The following is a 23187-nucleotide window of genomic DNA, read 5'->3' as shown; positions in this document are numbered from 1 at the left end:
ACTCTTCGATATTGTAAAAAACAAATCATCGTTATGTAATGTGACTGTGTTTGAAACATTCAAAAATCAATAATTTATTTTTTTTATTTCAAGAATGCATATTAAATTAATAATGTTATCGTGCTATTTCAATTTAATAAAAGTTAGTAAGCACATTTTTGCTCCTCATTTCAAGTAGTTAGACTCTCTTCTGAACCCCATCGTTTGGTTAAGATCGTGACCGAATTTATTCCCGCAACGACCCATGATTTAAGAGTTCTAGATTGTTCTACTGTAGCAGCCGTGGCCGACCAACGATGGAATGGTAAGTTCAAGGGTTCAGTATTAGCCGAACACATTGAGGGTAAGTAAAATATGTTTAGCTGAATAGCTGTAGTGGAAATGCATCTGCCACTTCGGACTGTCGACACTTCCTTTTGAAGCTTTCCTGCAGTCATTTCAGGAGTACAGCTTCGAAGAAACGTTGTGAGCAAAAGCCTCAGAAACATAGCGCCTTACATGAAGGATGGCAAACAGCTCCTAGTCTGGAAATCAATGATAGCAAAGAAAAGTCATCTCCGTACAAGCCATGAAGGCCCTTAGAGGAGTGGAAGGTAAAGGCTTCCACCATTGTTACCTCGGCACGTGATGGGGTAGAGTGGTTAGCTTTACGCCCTACCGCCTTTGCCCTCAGGAATTAACCTGGTACTCATTTTGGTGTAGGCTGAGTGAACCTCAGGGCCATATGAACCTAAGTGGAAACGACTTCCTGACGGGGATTTGAACCCACGTCCTTTCGGGCGAACCGAGCACGCCTTTACCGTCTCGGCCAGGCAGCCCCTGGAAATCAATGATCCCGAGGACTGTGTGAGAGAGGAGTGTATGGCATTTAATGACGAATCAAGAACTAAAGGAACAGTGCAATCACCCTGAGATTGTCATCAGTGTAAATAAATGTTTGGTTGGTTGCGTTGAACATTTGGATAGTAGTCGGCCATGTGCAAAGATCTATAGAGACAACGTTGAGGAAAGAATAAAGAAATTAAGACCACGGATTTGTTGAATGTGTGATGCAAAGGTGATCTAAATTCTAGGTAGACTGGGTGTCAGAAGATGACGGAGGCGTGCAGTGGATAATGAGGAGTGGAAGAAGATTCTTTGGGAGCCCAGAATACACCAGGAGCTGTAGCACCGTGGAATATGGTAAGACAAGGTAAGGGTGTCTCACATTACCAATTAAAGTAATATTAAACCAGCGAGATTATTAGTACAATTATTTTCACCATTCAGGTTTCGGTAGTATCGCTAAACGGGTTGTAGATGTTTCGAATACATTCAAATACGCTTTATCAATGCGACTAACATAACGTAATGAGTCTTCTCAGTCGTAGCCAATATCTCTGCCATGTCTTAGGCTGGGTGCACACTAGCTGTCGCCACTGTGGCTGTGACCACTAAGTCCACTAGCACACATTTTCACCGAGCACCGAGCACGCGTCAGTTGCAAAATTGACTTTGATCCAGGAACGCGCAGAACAATAACCTGACTGGCCTATCCGCTGTGTTGCGGACCTATGAATGACATGGTCGAATGTAGCCACAAGTATAGTACTCTTCACGTAATTCTATACATTAAAAGGGAAATATCGCCGCTATATTCTCTTGTTTTTATTGACTCCTCACTGTTGCCAACTTGACTAGTTACATGCTGAAATCACGAGACGAAACCATCAACAAACTAACCTGAATGTAAGTATCAATAATGGAGGTTCTCTTACCCAAGTAAATGATAAATAATGATCAATCAAGATATTCATCATTAAGTCGGTTTTCGAGTTTAATGAGGAATTAAGGAAATACGCACTCTCTCTCACCCTCACCCAATTTTATGTTATATACTTCTGCCTGTGCCTTTGCTGGCGGGACCTAGTGTTTACAGTGCACTATGTCTTCTGGTATGGGCTAGAGCAATTTTGTTACTTTCAATGATCTGTCTCAGCTTTATCCTTGGCTTTGACAAAATGAAAGTGACTGAGGTATGAGTGATGCTAGTAATGCCATTCCTTATGCAGCCAGTACCTGCTATGAATGGTGTGAAAATATTGCTCATAGTGTCAGTTGGTGCATGCATTTCAGTGGGCTTGGCAGACTGACATGTACTAGCAACTTCTGGCTCGGTGAGGAAAGCAACGGGAAACTACCTCACTCCTCATTTCCCTAGTACGCCTCTTCAGTGATGCCTAGGCCATCTATGACAGCTTATGGCGGAACTGTTGAGGATCCAACCAGCCTTCGGGCTGAGGACTAAACATACATACATACTTCTGCCTTGAATTTGATATACGCATTAATATAATCCTATTCCTCGATGTTTGCCTTATGTAAAAAATTCATCTCCCTTCCTAAAATTTCCTATTATTTTCCGGATTGAAGAGAAACCACGCTGTAATAATAAACACAAGCAAATATATTACATGAAAATAATACCGTAAGTCAATAAGAATACACAAAGGCTAAGTATACAAACCGTACCGAAGTCGTGACAAGACAAGGTTAGGTTAAGTTAGGTTGATAACGAAATATCCTTACATTTGCAACTGAACTGATATTTATAGAGCACATAATGTTGCTTTCCTTTTCGGAGGAGTTCTTGTAGATTTTTTCTTGCTTCTTAGACGGTCTAGTCGAATTCTATACGTAAGTATTGGACGAAATAAAAACTTAATTAATAAAATGCTGCGTTCGTCATTTCACATCAACTACGTTATTAAATGCATTATTCGAATATGCCTCAATTCTACTTACCTGGTATTACTCAAACAGATTTACAATCCCACAGAAAAAGAAAATATTCTTTAATTATGCCCACAAATGTAATCTAGTGATTTTAACAATACAGCAGTTGCAGCACGTAATTCTAGCAAACCAAGAAATAAACCATGACAGTATTGTGCCAACGTGCCAGATTAGCAGTAACTGTAAAAGGTCTTATCGGCAAGTGGGGCCACTAAACTGTACGGTTAGTGACACTGAAACGAACCCAACATTTATAAAATAAATAGAAATTGCTATCTTCAGTATTAATAGGGAAGAAAGATTAAGGTTGTACCCTTACGTGCCAGAGACTGTACAGTGAGACAAGGTACTACTGCAGCAAGTGGTCGCTACAAACACCCTGTCTGTGATAAGTCCTTTTAACACGCGAGAGGTCGCACCCGCGGCAGTTTGCAGCACTTTTTAAATATTTGTTTATAATTTCGTTGCTAGCCGCTGTAGGGCTTAGGGCGCTCGTTTCATCCCTCCCCTCCCTCTCTCACGCCTGACGTAGATTATCGTCAGTGTATTGCCTGCTGCGTTCCGGAGTAGTTTAAGTTTCCTTTCACTCTTGCATCCGACATGGCAAACTGCCTTCGTGCGACCCCTCACGTAGTACATTCTTACATAACTGCATTTTCAAGAAAGTTTCTTAAATAAAGCTCATGAGGTTTATAGTGGCTTTCAGCGAAGTGTGCGCTGTAGTTTTATCTTGAATTGTTATCAAATCATACATTGAAATGTACACATGCAAACGTTGAGGCAATTTGAGTTAGAGCCATAAAATAATGTCAGTAAATTCATAAAACACAATACAACAGCTGGTAAAAACTTCATTTAACTGGCTTAAATAAATCCTGAGACAAATACCTGTAGGCCTATTTCTTTAAAAATCATAATTTTGGAAATATTGAATTAAGGTTACACACTGCCTAGTGCATCCCTGGTCCATATTCTGGATCATATGGATCATCAAAGTCATCTTCCCTTGCACTCTTCTAGTTACTGCTCACTTCACATGGCATACCTGCTCACTGCTGCTGCCACTGTCAATTTCATTCAAAGATTCATTGTCACATGTTTTGCTTACACTGGGGTCAGTGTAAAGCTTTCTTCTTGATCTATTGCTCAACGGAGTTGATTTTGTTTCACTACATAGAGGTGTCTCCAGTAACCCCACACTCACATTACCGTACTACACTCAGTAGAAATATTTTCCACACACAGTGTAATATTACTGTTTATTATTCGCTTTAGGTTTCCTTCCAGGGATTCCATAGTGTTTCTTGAACAATCTACGTGAGCCAGGCATCCTACAAAAATATTCCTTTACTTTTCACAACAAGACGTGATCAAAACAACAGTCATGACACAAAACTAGCGTCGCCCGCCAAGCCACAACACCTGTGCCAACCCTAGAACGACAGGGTACATGCCGCCATACCGCGAAATAGATTTTTTTTAATGTGGCAACAATATATCAGTTATAAAAATGTGGGCGTACAGCTTTCAGGTTGACATTCAAATGATATTTGAGACGTTAAGGGATGACTTGTACAAAATAAACAAGCAGTTTATTAACTCTTTCCGGTCTAACTGCGAGCATAGCTCGCAGCGGCCGAAATTACGTTCAGGCCGCACTACAGGCATAGCCCGTAGTAAGGTTTGACAATTCACTAACAAGCGAGAATGAGTTATGCACGCATTCTGGTGGTTGCATCGTGTTTCTTCATGTATTAATTACGAGAGTATTTAAGCATATGGCAGTGTTATATGTCTAAGTCAGAGAATTTACGATATTTTTGATCAACATGCATCAGTAGATGTCACTCAGTGAGCTCTAAGACATGGCTTCTCGCGGTAAACATGTGCTTGACGAAAGTGATATTTTCGATATTTTATGATATATTATAAGTTTATGCGCAAATGAACATATTATTGACATATGAATTCGAAACAACTTCTTACATGTCATTATGACTGGAGTTCGTTTTACGGCCTAGCGCATGCTCCCGCGTATTTCATATTTGCGTGAATACGTAAGATTGTCTACATATTAGTAAAGTTATCTGTTTAGAAGACTGTATTTTCCCTTTCTCAGAAGTCTTTTGTGGTAAATGGAACAATAATTTTACACTTGAGTAACATTTGACAAAATTTATCAGTTAAAATAAAATTTCATGAGCTCCCATTTTCGTTATTGTAATTATTACTATTGTTGAAATTTTTTTATATCGTACTCATTATTGTTATTGTTTTGTAATTGCAATGCACATTATATATTAGCAAAATAGGGCAAATATAACAGTATTTCAGAAAACTGTTCTTGCTCAGACCTTTTCTCCATTCGCAAAACGTGGTATAATATATAAACAATTTTAAAATCTCAAGTGATAGTTGCCATGATAGAAACAGCGTTTTTCAAAACTATATGCTCAAAGAAGCACAAAGGAAAAAGAATCATGTAAAAATCTCCTACAGGTACAGAGATATAATGTTTTAAAAATCGTTAAAAATGCCCAGTCCAGAACGTTTGTAAGGGATATTAAGGCCCAGACTGAAATGGGTTAAGAAATAAGGTATAAATTATCAAAAACCTTGAAAATAGGAAAAGTGCGTTTTGGACATTAAAAGGTGTACCACCACCCCTACCTCTTATAAGTACGTTCGGTGTGGTCACTTTTCAAAAAATAAAAATATGCCTGAGGGTATTGAACCAAGGAACACAATACAGAATGAATGATGTAAATAAGTTAATTTTGCTAGGATTTGAACAAAAAAGAAACAAGATAGTTTAGGCTATTTTTCCGGAACTGCATTTAGGAAGGAATTGATTTCCGAAATTTGGTTTTTGAGTTTGATCACAATTTGAAACAATCCGGGCTCTTTAACCCTTTTTGGCACAATTGAGGAATTACGTTTCTCGTAGTTTGGGGAGCTGTACTTGGTCGGCTAAGAAAATATTTTCAGCCTTTAAAAGAATTAACAGTTATAGCAGAGGGATACTTATTGCTTCGGAACACTGTCCATTGTTCTATCTTCATCCCCATATTTTCGCTGTTTAGTTTTGATAATAATTCAGAAAGGTTTAACAGTTACTAATTCTGACGTACGAATAAGCTCTATGCGTAATTAAAGTCATAATGATTTCGTGGCTCCTAAGATATAGTAAGAGGTCAGACAGCCAGGTTACATCTCACCCTGTTGGCGCCGCCAATATATTTGGGTGTTCTGAAATAAAATGCTGCAGCTCGGATTCCTCGTAAAACTGAAGGTCCCTTGACTGTGATCAAGATGTCACGTAAAACTGATGGTCCCTTGACTGTGATTAAGATATCACGTAAAACTGGAGGTGCCTGGACTGTGATGAATATATCATGTAAAACTGGAGATTCCTTGACTGTGATTAAGATATCACGTAAAACTGGAGGTCCTTTGACTGTGATTAAGATATCACGTAAAACTGGAGTCCCTTGACTGTGAATAAGATCACGTAAACTGGATGTCCCTTTGCTGCGTTTGAGATATCACGTAAAACTGGAAGTCCCTTGAATGTGAATAAGATCACGTAAACTGGATATCCCTTGACTGTGATCAAGATATCACGTAAAACTGGAGGTCCTTAGACTGTGATTAAGATATCACGTAAAAATGGAGGTCCTTTGACTGTGATTAAGATATCACGTAAAACTGGAGGTCCCTTGACTGTGATTAAGATATCACGTAAAACTGGAAGTCCCTTGACTGTGAATAAGATCACGTAAACTGATGCCCCTTTGCTGCGTTTAAGATATCACGTAAAACTGGAAGTCCTTTGACTGAGATCAAGATATCACGTAAAACTGGAGGTCCCGTGACAGTGATTAAATCACATAAAACTGGATGTCTCTTTGCTGTGATTAAGATATCACGTAAAACTTGAAGTCCCTTGACTGTGATTAAGATATTAAATCGAACTGGACGCCCCTTGACTGTGATTAAGATATCACGTAAAACTGGAGGTGCCTGGACTGTGATTATATCACGTAAAACTGGAGGTTCCTTGACTGTGATTAAGATATCACTTAAAACTTGAGGCGCCTGGACTGTGATGAATATATCACGTAAAACTGGAGGTCCGTTAACTATGATTAAGATATGACGTAAAACTGGAGGTCCCTTGACTATGATTAAGATATTGCGTAAAACTGGAGGTCCCTTGACTGTAATCAAGATATCACGTAAAACTGGATGTCCCTTGACTGTGATTAAATTACGTAAAACTGGAGGTCCCTTGACTGTGATTAAGATATCACGTAAAACTGGATGTCCCTTTGATGTGATTAAGATATCACGTAGAACTGGAAGTCCCTCGACTGTGATTAAGATATTAAATAGAACTGGAGTTCCCTTGGCTGTTATCAAGACGACAAGCTAGCTTGTTTGTTTGCTTGCCTGTTTGAGATATCATGATGACTTTTTTTTAGCCGGGCTGACACTCCGGGCATAACGATCCTGCCTCTTACCGCGAGGGTCCGTGTTCTACTCCCGGACGCGAAAAGGATGTTTTCCCTGATATGTGAACTGATTTAAGACCCACATGAGAACAATTAATTCAGCAACTGTCTGACGGTGAAATAGCGTGTCCAGTCTAGAAAACCAAGATTAACGGTCTGGAAGTTTCATCACATTGTCCACGTGCCACCTCGTAAACGACAGTCCTTCGGGATGAACAGGAGTTACTTGGTAGGCCGAGGCTTATCAGGACTGTATCATGAAAGGTTTCAAAATGTAGCTCGCGAAAGGAAACCATAATCTAATTTCATCCGTAGGGAATATTAGGTAATTTATGCTTTTCTGTCGTGAAATTACCAGCTTTTCGCTTCAGTGTTACATTAGAAGCAACATTTAAAATGTAGTTCCTTCTGCTTTAAAATGTTTAAGTTGTGATATTTCTTAGCTAATATTCCAATTGATATTAATGGTAAAGGTATACGCATTTAATTTCTGTTTTCTTGAAGTTCCTAAACAAATTTACTTTAGCTCAATTTACGCACTATGTACGATATCTAAACGTACAAAAAGCGTGAATGGACGTAGATGTGCAATTTGTAAGTCTCCGCGGATAAGGCGGCAGCTCACCGGCCTCTTACCGCTGGGTTCTATGGTTCAAATCCCATTCACTTCATGTGAGATTTGTGCTGGACAAAGCAGAGGTGGGACAGGTTTTCCTCCACGTACTCCGGTTTTCCCTGTCATCTTTTCATTTCAACAGGGCTCTCGAATACAATTTCATTTCATCTGTTAGTCATCAGTCATTGCCCCAAAGGAGTGCGACAGGCTTCGGCAGCCGGCACATATCCTATCTTCGACACTAGATGGGGGCTTAATTCATTCCATTCCTGAACCCGTCGATTGACTGGAAACAGGCTGTGAACTTTTCAGATGAGCAATTTATTATGATTTGTTTAGGAGTTATTGTACATTTCCTGCCTTTAATCTCCAAAAGATAATCTCCTATACAACTTCTCCGCCATTGTGCTTGGAACATCAGACACCTCACTGTTTACCTTCCCAACTCACGCGTAGTGAAGGGCATCAACCAGTCATCACCGGCAGGGCCTGTTATACGTAATGTAAGCAAAAATATTATGCGATTCAATCCATTCAAGGAACCTAATAGTAATTCAGTAGGTAAGTGTATAGAGCGATCTAAAAATGTTTTAAAACTTAATTCATCTTGCTGCGGAGTTCGAGCAGCTGCATTCACTATTAGTATTCTACGTGGTCGTGTCGTGTCCGTCACGGTAGATTCAAACTAGAATCGATTACTGTTACGAATTCCATACCGAGAATATAAATAGACTGTTTGACCTGCCCATTACACGTTTCGTTCTCCCATATATTTGCACCAGAAGGGTACGAGCGGCAATGGAAAATAAGCCTCGACGAGAAATTAATGTACACAGTAGACTGTATAAAATCAACGTGCTCGTGGTGTATTCTGGTAACCTAAACCCTGAGGGTGTGTGGTTTTCCAGGATGCCTATGAACGTCCGTTCAAACAACTCCACTATTTGCCTCTTTCAGCTAAGTCAGGAGCCCTCAGATTTACGGTTACCCACGGATTTGAGCAGTAGTTTTATTACTGCCAAAACTCTGTATGAAACAAACTCGTTTCATTTTCTAGAAACGAGAGCTAAACTTGTGTTTAATGTATATAGGCTATGGGAAGTAGTTTATATTAAGTCCCGTTTCCAAAAAAGAATTTGGAGGAGTTGACGGGTCTCTTTGAACAAGAAATTCATTCTATATCTAGTTCTCACTGGTGATGGTGATGGTGCTGATTATTGTATGAAGTATAACAAGGGAATCATTCCCACGTATCCGTAATCACCCATTTTGATATTATACTAACTGATTTACCCTTGCTTTATTACGCAGTTCTGTATTCTATACTGTAAACGGAAATCTAGATGAGTAAGATTTTATTAAATTGCATACCTCTTAGCGTTACCCCAGAAACACGACAAGGAGGCCGCCATACGTCGCTTCACATGTAAATACAAGGACAAGGTTAGGGAAAATGAAATGGCGTATGGCTTTTTGTGCCAGAGGTGTCAGAGGACATGTTCGGTTCGCCAGGTGCAGGTCTTTTTATTTGACACCCGTAGGCGACATGCGCATCGTGATGAGGATGGAATGACGATGAAGATGACATATACACCCAGCCCCCGTGCCACCAGAATTAACAATGATGATTAAAATGGTGAAAAAAACGAACCCGGGACACCTATGACCAATGGCCAGCACCATTTGGCCATGGATCCGGACAGGGCTAGGGAATTTTCATTGTAATGGCAGTACCTTTGCTTACTTCCAGTCACAAGAGTTGGGCATTTCCATCATAATTGCAGACACTTACTTTCTACCTGTCATGTATATCCTCAGAAAGGCTGTCTATGCAGTTTTCCATGCTGGATGACCCCTATGCCTTGGTAGCTAAACGAGTGCGTTTCTGATATTTTGTTTTGTCATTTGCTAAATCTACTCATATTCATAATCCTTTCTAATGAGATACATTTAAAATAAGATATACTGTACTCACATGCGGCGCTAGTATAGGGCCCTCGAATTGAAGCGAAGTTAGTTGTATATAGTTTGTGCTTGGTTACTGCTAAAAGTACAGAAAAGTCTAAATCATAAGTGGGCGCAGTGAATCATACATGAATATGTGCAACAGTTCTCCAATTAAATGGTGCAGATTCTGCCATTTTGTGCGTTTTTTATTCGTCCAAAGCAAGGACATATCACTCCAATCTTCAAGAGTATACGCCAAACCTCACAAAATCATTATTTTCTCAGAAATCATTGGAATTACGAATACATGTATTCAACTATTTCCGGGAAATCAAATTTTAAATTCACCTGCTCTGCTCCAATGTTTAATAGGAATAATTGTTAAGGCAGCCTATTTACATTTAAGGGTCGCAGGCGTATGTTTTCCCCCGATTTGCTGAATTTTTCAGGTGTTGTCTAATGTTTTTAAAATTTTCTTCTATTAGCGGCGTCTTCTTGGCTTCTTATGATCAATATTTCCCGTTTCGCGAACTTTATTAACTAATCTATAAACTGTTCCACGACTTGGAACTCAATCATCTGAGAACTTGTTTTGAAATAACCTCCTAACAGCACGCGCGGATTCTGTATGGACATAAGAATCGTAAACAAACGCTCGGCGGGGAATAGGCCTATTATTAATTTATTATTATTATTTTTTTTTTGCTAGTTGCTTTACGTCGCACCGACACAGATAGGTCTTACGGCGACGATGGGACAGGAAAGGGCTAGGAATGGGAAGGAAGCGGCCGTGGCCTTAAATAAGGTACAGCCCCAGCCTGGTGTGAAAATGGGAAACCACGGAAAACCATTTTCAGGGCTGCCGATAGTGGGGTTCGAACCTACTATCTCCCGAATACTGGCTACTGGCCGCACTTAAGCGACTGCAGCTATCGAGCTCGGAATTATTATTATTATTATTATTATTATTATTATTATTATTATTATTATTATTAGTATTAGTATTATTACTTCGTTATGCCCGACTGAGGAGTGTGATTGAACTTGTTTAACTGATGTCGTTGCCTTTTCCTTCTCCCAACATCTCTTCATTTTCTCCCTGTGGCTTTTCCTGGGATCTTCTGACCAGGTTTTGTTGGTGGTAGTGCTTGGATGATGTTTAAAGCGGTGATTGCCGACTAATTTTCTGAACGTTGATCTGTCTAACACAATGTCATTTGTGATGCCTATTTTTTGAAGATCATTTCCATCTCCGAGCAGCCAATTTATGTTTTACTTTCATTGATAGGGCATGGTTCAGAATTCTTTTGGTCAATCTCTTATTACTCATTCTGAGAAAACGTCCTTAAAATTTCAAACATAACCCGTTAGAGGAGACATCATCACTTGGACTATGTGCAAGTAGAGTAGCATCCTTGCTGCATGAATTTACGGAGCTCAGAACTTTTTAAGCAAGTCTCGGACCTATGGGAGTAACGGAGTCCCACTCCCATTTGACAGGCGAGGGACTCCTTGGAAACAACTTGGCGAACGAAATGGAATTCGAGGGGGAGCTATCAATATTAATGGGGCTTATAGAAGAAAGAAAGCAGAATTGGCTGAGTCAGCAAATAGGATGCATTTGGATGTGCTAGGAGTAAGTGATATTCGGGTAAGGGGAGATAACGAGGAAGAGATAGGAGATTATAAAGTGTACTTGTCGGGTGTTAGAAAGGGAAGGGCAGAGTCTGGGGTAGGGCTCTTTATCAGGAATACCATTGCACGCAACATAGTTTCTGTTAGGCACGTAAATGAGCTAATGATGTGGGTAGATTTGTCAGTGGGAGGAATTAGGACTAGAATTGTGTCCGTGTATTCACCATGTGAGGGTGCAGATGAGGATGAAGTTGACAAGTTTTATGAAGCATTGAGTGACATCGTGGTCAGGGTCAACAGCAAGGATAGAATAGTGCTAATGGGCGATTTCAATGCGAGAGTTGAGAATAGAACTGAAGGATACGAAAGGGTGATTGGTAAATGTGGGGACGATATGGAAGCTAATGGGAATGGGAAGCGTTTGCTGGACTTCTGTGCTAGTATGGGTTTAGCTGTTACGAATACATTCTTCAAGCATAAGGCTATTCACCGCTACACATGGGAGGCTAGGGGTACCGGATCCATAATAGACTATATCTTAACAGACTTCGAATTCAGGAAATCTGTTAGGAATGTACGAGTTTTCTGCGGATTTTTCAATGATACAGACCACTATCTGATCTGTAGTGAACTAAGTATCTCTATACCTAGGGTAGAGAAAGTGAAATCTGTCTGCAAACGAATAAGGGTAGAAAATCTCCAGGACGAGGAAATTAGACAGAAGTACATGGATATGATTAGTGAGAAGTTTCGAACAGTAGACAGTAAGCAGGTTCAGGATATAGAAAAAGAATGGGTGGCATACAGGGATGCTGTAGTAGAAACAGCAAGGGAATGTCTAGGAACAACTGTGTGTAAAGATGGGAAAAGGCGAACATCTTGGTGGAATGATGAAGTGAGAGCAGCTTGTAAACGTAAAAGGAAGGCTTATCAGAAATGGCTCCAAACAAGGGCCGAGGCAGACAGGGATTTGTATGTATATGAAGGAAACAGAGCAAAACAAATAGTTGTTGAATCCAAAAAGAAGTGATGGGAAGATTTTGGTAACAACCTGAAAAGGCTAGGTCAAACAGCAGGGAAACCTTTCTGGACAGTAATAAAGAATCTTAGGAAGGGAGGGAAAAAGGAAATGGACAGTGTTTTGAGTAATTCAGGTGAACTCATAATAGATCCCAGGGAATCACTGGAGAGGTGGAGGGAATATTTTGAACATCTTCTCAATGTAAAAGGAAATCATCATGGTGGTGTTGCAAACAGCCAAGCTCATGGGGAGGAGGAAAATGATGTTGGTGAAATTATGCTTGAGGAAGTGGAAAGGATGGTAAATAAACTCCATTGTCATAAGGCAGCAGGAATAGATGAAATTAGACCTGAAATGGTGAAGTATTGTGGGAAGGCAGGGAGGAAATGGCTTCATAGAGTAGTAAAATTAGCATGGAGTGTTGGTAAGGTACCTTCAGATTGGGCAAAAGCAGTAATTGCACCTATCTATAAGCAAGGGAACAGGAAGGATTGCAACAACTATCGAGGTATCTCATTGATTAGTATACCAGGCAAAGTATTCACTGGCATCGTGGAAGGGAGGGTGCGATCAGTCGTTGAGAGGAAGTTGGATGAAAACCAGTGTGGTTTCAGACCACAGAGAGGCTGTCAGGGTCAGATTTTCAGTATGCGCCAGGTAATTGAAAAATGCTACGAGAGGAATAGGCAGTTGTGTTTATGTTTCGTAGATCTAGAGAAAGCATATGACAGGGTACCGAGGGAAAAGATGTTCGACATACGGGGGGACTATGGAATTAAAGGTAGATTATTAAAAGCAATCAAAGGCATTTATGTTGACAATTGGGCTTCAGTTAGAATTGATGGTAGAATGAGTTCTTGGTTCAGGGTACTTTCAGGGGTTAGACAAGGCTGTAATCTTTCACCTTTGCTATTCGTAGTTTACATGGATCATCTGCTGAAAGGTATAAAATGGCAGGGAGGGATTCAGTTAGGTGGAAATGTAGTAAGCAGTCCGGCCTATGCTGACGACTTGGTCTTAATGGCAGATTGTGCCGAAAGCCTGCAGTCTAATATCTAGGAACTTGAAAATAGGTTCAATGAGTATGGTATGAAAATTAGCCTCTTGAAGACTAAATTGATGTCAGTAGGTAAGAAATTCAACAGAATTGAATGTCAGATTGGTGATACAAAGCTAGAACAGGTCGATAATTTCAAGTATTTAGGTTGTGTGTTCTCCCAGGATGGTAATATAGTAAGTGGGATTGAATCAAGGTGTCGTAAAGCTAATGCAGTGAGCTCGCAGTTGCGATCAACAGTATTCTGTAAGAAGGAAGTGAGCTCCCAGACGAAACTATCTTTACATCTGTGTGTTTTCAGACCAACTTTGCTTTACGGGAGTGAAAGCTGGGTGGACTCAGGATATCGTATTCATAAGTTAAAAGTAGCAGACATGAAAGTAGCAAGAATGATTGCTGGTACAAACAGGTGGGAACAATGGCAGGAGGGTACTCGGAATGAGGAGGTAAAGGCTAATTTAGGAATGAACTCGATGGATGAAGCTGTACGCATAAACCGGCTTCGGTGGTGGGGTCATGTGAGGCGAATGGAGGAGGGTAGGTTACCTAGGAGAATAATGGAGGGTAAGAGAAGTAGAGGTAGACCAAGACGACGATGGTTAGACTCTGTTTCTAACGATTTAAAGATAAGAGGTATAGAACAAAATGAGGCCACAACTCTAGTTGCAAATCGAGGATTGTGGCGACGTTTAGTAAAATCACAGAGGCTTGCAGACTGAACGCTGAAAGGCATAACAGTCTATAATGATAATGTATGTATGTATGTATGTATGTATGTATGTATGTATGTATGTATGTATGTATGTATGTATGTATGTATGTTTCTTAAAAGTGTCTGATTTTTCCTCTGAGTGTTGGTACATATCATGAGCTTTCCAGACTGGTCCAAATGTTTCCTTAATATTTTTCTTTCTTGGTCTTCTATATCTTTGATCAATGATCTGCCCCCAACGATCAGTGTTTCAGATGCATATATGCTTCAGGCTTTGTAACAGTGCTGTAATGCATTAATTTTTCATTTCGAGATATGGATTTTTTATTATATCTGTTTCAAGTGAGTCTGCATGCTCTTAGTAGATTAGTGATCTTTTCTTTATTTGCTTCACTATTATTCTCACTTCTCTTTGCACACATATGTTGCTCTCACTGAAACACGAAACAATCAGCGTTGCGGGACAGAGCTGGAACAGGTAGCCACTCAGACTCCGATCCATCCCACATAGACGACGGCTTAGTCACTCCTAGCCACCACTCCTGTTCATGTCTATTGGGTGACCCAACAGACATGATATTACACTATGTTCTACACGAAGAATTAGACGGATGGAAATTGTAAATTCTGGGATGAGATTATTCGTGCTAGGTGTAATTTCATTTTTTAAAAGCGGAAGTTAGTGCCGTCATCTCGCACTGGAGAAGTACTGCAGGGTCTGTCATATAAACTAAGACCGATCGTACGGTGTTTGTACTCTGCGCTACGACAGCTGCCTCAGCCGAATTAACCTCGTACGCGGTCGCCCTGCTTTAAGCGTCTATACAATCTTATATGAAAGCTTACCTTACAAAATGCTGGAAGTGTCGTTCTTCTTGGGTTATACAGGCATTGTATCTGGTAACCACATTCTGGCTGACGTGAGTGAGTTCTGCCACTGTAATGTCTGTTATTTCTTTCATAATGTTTCCTTGCAGTTCCTCCAATGTGTGAGGATTTGTTCGATACAGACCAGCACTGATCATTCTGTCTGCAAACACTTCTGAGATTGTAAGAAGGGAACTTTCTGTTGTATGAGCAGGGGCTGAATCTTGCCGAAACCACCCACGCGATTTATCTTCTTGTGTTAACTGGTAGAAGAACGGCATCAAAATGTTATCTTGGTACCTCTCTGCATTTACTGTCGTCTCGAAAAAACAGGCCGAATTATTCGTCTTGCACTGACAGTACACCAAACACCAATCCTCCTATCATAATGTGGGACTTCATAATCCCCATTAGGATTTTCTGCACATCAATAGTGAGAGTTATGGCAGTTCACACGACCATTAAGATGAAACCAGAACTTTTACATAAGAAAATACGGTCTTGCAATGGTAACTGTCTCACCATATTAACAGCTCAGATTCAGACTGGCGACTCATGCTTGCCAGGTCGAACACTTGCAGGCCGCTTGCAAGGTCGAGAAATATGCGGGCGCCTCCCATACTGCAGCTCCCGTTGCCCAGAGTTCAAACACCGTCCGTTCGGTCTGGGTTTATATGACAGACTCTGTACGGGCTCGATTATGAGCCCCTTGGTAACGTAACTGAAAATGTAAATCTATCCTCGGTACCTTTAACGGTTTGAGGTAAACTTCTCAGCTGGCTTATTCTGTATATTATATCTTTCAGACTACTCAATTCTGATCATGTTTTTAGGAATCATTGGGCAACAATATGGTTTCTATTCAACTCTTCCAATCTGTCGCAGGTAGTAGACTATGTTGCTGAGGACCACATGCATTTCACCTACTGCTGTGTGGACAGGCCTGCTGGGTTACGCAGCACTTGAACCAGCATTTTAAAGTGTTACCTTACTATAGCAGCACGTGAGTTCCAGTGCCAATCGAAAATATATCTCACTGACAAAAACATGATGAATGATCAAGCGTGAATATTTGCCCATCCAGTGATCACAACTCAGTCTCAGGAACTCAAAACGATGTTACTGGTTTTACGCGCCACTAAACACTGTCCTAGAATAAACTAAGAAAGTGATGAACATCATGCTTGGAAAATTGAGTAGATCGTGTGAAAACGTTGGTAAGATAATGAACAGAAATTGGACTAAGGCAATGATCATGAGTAAAAAGGATGATGTGACAGGAAAGATAGATGTCTTAGGTGAAGAAATAGAACAAGTATCTGCAGGCATATGATTATCAAGCACGATCAGAAGTTATCTACATTCTTTATATGAGGTGAAGAACAGGATCGCAATGGCCAAAGAAGCATACTTGGAGCAAAGTGTACGGATGAGTTGACCACTGAATATGGACCTTAAGAAGAGATTACTGAAGTGCTTTGTATCGAGATTTGCTCTTTACGGGTCTCAGACTTACAGTTTGAGCAGGGAGGAAGAAAGAAGATTAAAATCCTTTGAAATGTGGGTATGGAGAAAAATAAAGAAGATCAACTGGCAAGAAAAATGAATGGAGTAGCATTTGCAAGAGCAGGTGAAGAAATGACAATAATATAGGAAACCATTTAACAGAGAAAGAAGAATGCATTGGATCACTGTTTACGAAGGAAATGTTTATTAACACAGGCACTGGAAGGAAAAGTTGCAGGGAGAAGTTTGGGAGGAAGAAAGAGGTATCAGATGATTGACAGTGTGAAAATTAATGGAAGATACTAGAAGGCTAAACGGATGGCAGAAAATAGATCAACTTGGAAAATGCATGCGAAAAGCTGCTGATAGGTAGAGAACCGATGATGATGAACTACTGTTACATTTTTCGAGTTGCCGAGGTGCCGGAATTTTTTCTTCAAAGTATTATCTTATATGCCGATATATCTACCAACGCGAGGGCGACGTCAAATGCTACAGGACGGACTCAGGATCAAACCCGCCATCTTGGGCTCAGAAAATCGACGTTCTACTCTCGGGGCCCCTTAACCCGGCACAAATTAATACACTTTCAAAATACTTACCAAGTGGCTACAATATGTTAACAGAATTATTTCCTTTTCCATTCTCATAAATTTCGGTCCGTCAGCAGCTATGTTCACTGCCGATTTTTATATAAAATGAATTACGTAATTTACGAAACAGAAATATAGAAACATTCAGAAGAACTGATGGAGCAAATTTGAGGCGAATAGTGGCCATTTACTACATTTACCTACTTAATCTTTGGATGTATTCTGTCTACAGGAGGTATCACTGCACTCTTACGACAGTCAAGTTATGCTGTGAATGCATTCTGACCGCAGGAGGTATTGTAGGGCAGTGGTATCAACACTTTTTGGTTGGCGTACCCGCAAAGTCCAATTGTTCTACATTCGTTCCCCCGAAGTAAGAGTACATTGCGATTATACCAGAAATAACAAGTGATTGTCGCTGGATGCCAAATAATACTAACTGTAACCATCATCATCATTATCATCATCACCATCTTCTCCTTCTTCCTCAGCTTATCCCGCCGTCTCTGCACTCACTGAGGCAGGAAAGATAGTGGTGATTATTGTATTAAAAGGAAGTACAACTAGGCAACCATCATCTATAAAACAATAATTAGAGGAAAAAAATGAAAGGGTTCCGACTCTTCGAAAAATGAAGGTATCGACCAAACGAAGACAAGGGTCACGAAGGGCATGAAAATGAAAGGCTCCCTAGCCCTCGCAAACCTAAGAGCGTAGGCGTCGGAAAGGAACAAGAGTTGACAAAGAGAGGTCAGATAGGATAGGTGAAACTGAGGAGCATGGCACAAGTAAGTGGAAGCAATTCCAGAACTCAGCTAGGAGCCCCTTGCATGCCAACCCACGCTCAAAAGTTCAGAGTCCCTGGAGCCAAGCATAAAAGATTTGTGGCCGAAGTTTAAACTAAAAATCCCACCCCGCAACACTCGAAATCAAACCACGGTCACCAGGATTACAGGCAAGATGCCAACTGTGTTTCCCAACAATAACAGTGATGTACTGTATTGTGTATACTGCATATTATCGCAGGGCAAAGCAAACCTCGTAACTCCTTCGAAGTAACGTTTACAAAAGCAGCCCAAAACTGAGCGGTCATCAAAGACCGGAGAACTGTTCCTGCAATTTTCATTGCTTAACTATGGCCCATTTACTCGACCATGGAGTCTTCTGTTCCCTTCTCAGGCAATGCGGAAACCCTTCATAAGTCAGATGGAGAAAAGTAGTTTTCTCTTGAGTGGAATTAAATGGTTTTCATAGCAGCAATATATATATGAGTATAATGATTATTAATCCAATAATTACTATTGTTATACATACACTGCTTCTTCTTCTTATTATTAATCTTTTTACCCTCCAGGGTCGGTTTTTCCCTCGGACTCAGCGAGAGATCCCACTTCTAACCGCCTCAAGGGCAGTGTTCTGGAGCGTGAGACTCTGGGTCGGGATATACAACTGGGGAGGATGACCAGTACCTCGCCCAGGCGGCCTCACCTACTATGCTGAATAGGGGCCTTGCGGGGGGATGGGAATATTGGAAGGGATAGACAAGGAAGATGGAAGGAAGCGGCCGTGGCCTTAAGTTAGGTACCATCCCGGCATTTGCCTGGAGGAGAAGTGGGAAACCACGGAAAACCACTTCCAGGATGGCTGAGGTGGGAATCGAACCCACCTCTACTCAGTTGACCTCCCGAGCCTGAGTGGATCCTGTTCCAGCCTCCGTACCACTTTTCAAATTTCTTGGCAGAGCCGGGAATCGAAACCGGGCCTCCGGGTGTGGCAGCTAATCACACTAACCTCTACACCATAGAGGCGGACTAACTTATTAGCAATTTCACTTTATTTTTCAGTAGTTCTATTAGGTGGAGTCCATTGCAGACTAGTGAGTGAAGAGAGTAGATTTAGAAGTCTAAAAAAAGACATCCCTACGTTTTATGATCACTTATTCTTTCTGATCTTCGTTGCCTCTCATCTTCCGAGATGATAAGTTTGGCTTATGCAGATTTGTCTTGCAACCTTATATTTTTGTCTTCAGTTAATACTTTAGTTGTTCGATGGAATAGTGAATTTTCTGGAAGTATTAATTCTACCAGATATTTTCAGTTTCGTTAAACCACTTGGGTTTTGTTTTGCGGTTACGGAAGAAAATTTAAAGATAAAAATTTCATTGTTCCGTATTGAAAAGTATCACAGTTAAAATTGAAATAATAAATAAAGAGGTTCGACCTATTCAATACAAAAGAATAATAAATGGAGTGATTACATTCTTATTTAATAATAAGTAGAAGTGGTACCGGTTTCGACCCTAGTCCAGGTCATCATCAGCCGATTAAAACATGAAAAACAATGCATAGGAAAAAGAAAATAAAAGATCAAGTTCACTCCGGATCAGTATGTATGTTGGGTATTCAGCCCAAAGGATGGTTTTATCCTCTGCAGCTCCGCCAACAGCTGTCATAAACAGCCTAGGCGTCACTGAAGAGGCGTATTAGGAAAATGAGGAGTGAGGTAGTAGAAGAGGCGATATAAAAATAACGGGGGTAGACACTGTAAAATTCAGAAGAAGTAAAATGTAAGTCACTTAAAAGAAACAGTGCGTAAGTTTTCCGAATGGCAGTATGGCACACGCAGTCTTAGGCAAAGTCTTATCATGTTTATGAAAAGCGGAGAACGGTTAAATGAGCTAGCTTGTATACATTGCCAGGCACAAAGTCATAACACAATCGAACACATATGAAGATCAATAATCGTGCTGAAGATGAGATCAGTTGAAGTAACTTGCCAGCTCCCGGTGATCAGCGCGATATATTCAACATCAGGCACTGTGGTTTCAAACGCCAACGTAAAATGAAGAATAGCTTAATGATCCAGTATTTGCTTCGGTTGCGGGAATGTAAGTATATATAGATACATATAATATATTTCAATATAACTGAATAAGTAATTGTGATCCTGTAGAATTTTTGGAACAGTTGACGTGAAAAATAAAATTTTGAAGAGAAAAATATAGTAAAAAGCGCAATACCGGAAACAAATGAAAACATATATGCGCAGCGCTATTTCATAAAATGTAAAAAAATTCAGGTCGTGATTGAAGTAGTCGAAGTCGGCGCAAGGCAACAGTTAAATTTGAATGAGAAGAACCGAAATGACCGTTTAACTTCAATCTCTTTTATTCTTCTCTTATTCCACTATTCCTCTTCCTCTAATAATTTATCCTATCTTTTCTTTTCACTTCAAAAAAATGCCACCTTCATTTCGGTTCTTCTCATTCAAATTTAACTGTTGCCTTGCGCCGACTTCGACTACTTCAATCACGACCTGAATTTTTTTACATTTTATGAAATAGCGCTGCGCATATATGTTTTCTTTTGTTTCCGGTATTGCGCTTTTTACTATATTTTTCTCTTCACAATTGTTTTTTTTAGGTCAACGGTTCCAAAAAATTCTACAAGATCACAATTACTTATTCAGTTATATTGAATTATATTATATGTATGTGTATATACTTACATTCCCGCAACCGAAGCAAATACTGGATCATTAAGCTATTCTTCATTTTACGTTGGCGTTTGAAACCACAGTGCCTGATGTTGAATATATCGCGCTGATCACCGGGAGCTGGCAAGTTACTTCAACTGATCTCATCTTCAGCTTCAGCACGATTATTGATCTTCATATGTGTTCGATTGTGTTATGAATTTGTGCCTGACAGTGTATACAAGCTAGCTCATTTAATCGTTCTCCGATTTTCATAAACATGATAAGACTTTGCCTAAGACTGCGTGTGTCATACTGCCGTTCAGAAAACTTACGCACTGTTTCTTTTAAGTGACTTACATTTTACTTCTTCTGAATTTTACAGTGTCTACCCCCGTTATTTTTATATCGCCTCTTCTACAGATCCGGAGTGAACTTGATCTTTTATTTTCTTTTTCCTATGCATTGTTTTTCATGTTTTAATCTGCTGATGATGACCTGCACTAGGGTCGAAACCGGTACCTCTTCTACTTATTATTAAATAAGAATGTAACACTGCATTTCTTATTCTTTTGTATTGAATAGGTTGAACCTCTTAATTTATTATTTCAATTGTAACTGTGTTACGGAAGAAGTCAGAGGTTTTTTTGGTTAATGTATTAGAGTTAATTCTTAGAAGATGACCGTAAAAAAAATTCCTTTTTTTTCCGCATAGAATCTGAGAGTTTTTAATTTTTCATATAGAGTGTTTCATTCATGATGTATATTATCTTATTATCCTGAAATTTTGGTCCTATGATCTTTCTTAAAACTTTCCTTTCTTTTAGCTCGAGTTTCTCCATCTAGACTTTGAAATTTATGTTTATTGTTTCTGCTTTAATATTTTATAATGCTTAATTTTGGACCCGCATGAAAGGGGTTTCTTGTCGTATGTATCTTTTTCTTTTTTAGTCAGAAGTCCAGTTCAAGTTTATTTTTCCTGGATCCCATTGCTTTTCATTCCACAGCATCCAAACTAATCCATTCTCTTGAGATATTTGAATTATTATACTATTTTGTTGTTGGACTATGAGATATTTATGTGGGTGTTTGTTTGTGTGTCATGATATCTTTCGAAGGAGATGTGAAAACCTATTCGTGTATTTCGTAGAACGGTGTTTATTTTCTTAATATATGAAAATGTGGAATAGGGCAATCTCTAATACTCAGCCCACAATTGGGGATTTACACAACGCGGTTAAAATCACTGACCCGGCCGGAAATAGAGCCCGGGTACTTTGAACCGAATGTTAGTACGCTTGTTATTCAGACAGGGTTAACCATATCTTTTGAATGAGTCGTTCATACGAGTCAGTTCTTTGATCAGTAGTACAAGCGACACGGAGAACGGGAGATCTGTACTTCCTCTCAAACTGTTTGTACAATTCCATTGCCTGTAAATGTGTGTAATCTCGTTCCATTACAAATTCGCTTTCATGAATGCGCAAATCTCTGCAACAGCAGAAACACAGATACAGTGAACTAATTTTGGAAGCACCAATTATGCTCGTCGAACGGTGCAACTGTAGATTCATTAATAGCACAACTGATGATGAGTCTCGTTACTGCAGAATTGGCAGAGTTGACGTATCGTTGTTTAGAAGTGGAAACAGCTGACAAGTTAGGGAGGTTAATAGACATCTCTGAATGTAATAACAACAACACGAGGGAAGTGGTGTAAACGGAGATAGATCTGAGTTGTTCCTTTAGAAAAAAAGGTAGGCGGATTAATAACAATAATAATATTAATAATAATAATAATAATAAAAATAATAATAATAATAATAATAATAAAAATATGGTTCATGTTTGTGGGTTACTGTAGTCACGTCCTAGTTCGTGAACCATGGGCAACGGCTGAGTGGCCTAGTAAGTGGTCCTGAGAGTCGGGATACCAGTTGCTATGGAATGGGAGTGGGCATCTCGGACATATTCTGAGTCGTGGCCCTCCTTGTGCTCAGGCGGCTAGGACTATACAATTCACCGGTGGTCCATAACCCGTTAGAGGAGAGCTCCTCACTTGGACTATGTGCAAGTAGGGCAGCATCCTGCTTCATGAATTTACCGAGCTCAGAACACTTTAAGCAAGCCTCGGACCTATGGGAGTAATGGAGTCCCACTCCCATTTGACAGGCGAGGGACTCCTTGGAAACAACTTGGCGAACGAAATGGAATTCGAAGGGAAGCTATCAATATTAATGGGGCTAATGGAAGAAAGAAGGTAGAACTGGCTGAGTCAGCAAAGAGGATGCATCTGGATGTGCTAGGAGTAAGTGATATTCGGGTAAGGGGAGATAATGAGGAAGAGATAGGAGATTATAAAGTGTACTTGACGGGTGTTAGAAAGGGAAGGGCAGAGTCTGGGGTAGGGCTCTTTATCAGGAAAACCATTGCACGCAACATAGTTTCGGTTAGGCACGTAAATGTGCGA

The sequence above is a fragment of the Anabrus simplex genome, chromosome 7 (assembly GCF_040414725.1).
Source record: "Anabrus simplex isolate iqAnaSimp1 chromosome 7, ASM4041472v1, whole genome shotgun sequence".
In the NCBI taxonomy this organism is placed as follows: Eukaryota; Metazoa; Arthropoda; class Insecta; order Orthoptera; family Tettigoniidae; genus Anabrus; species Anabrus simplex.
This window is presented reverse-complemented; position numbering follows the sequence as displayed.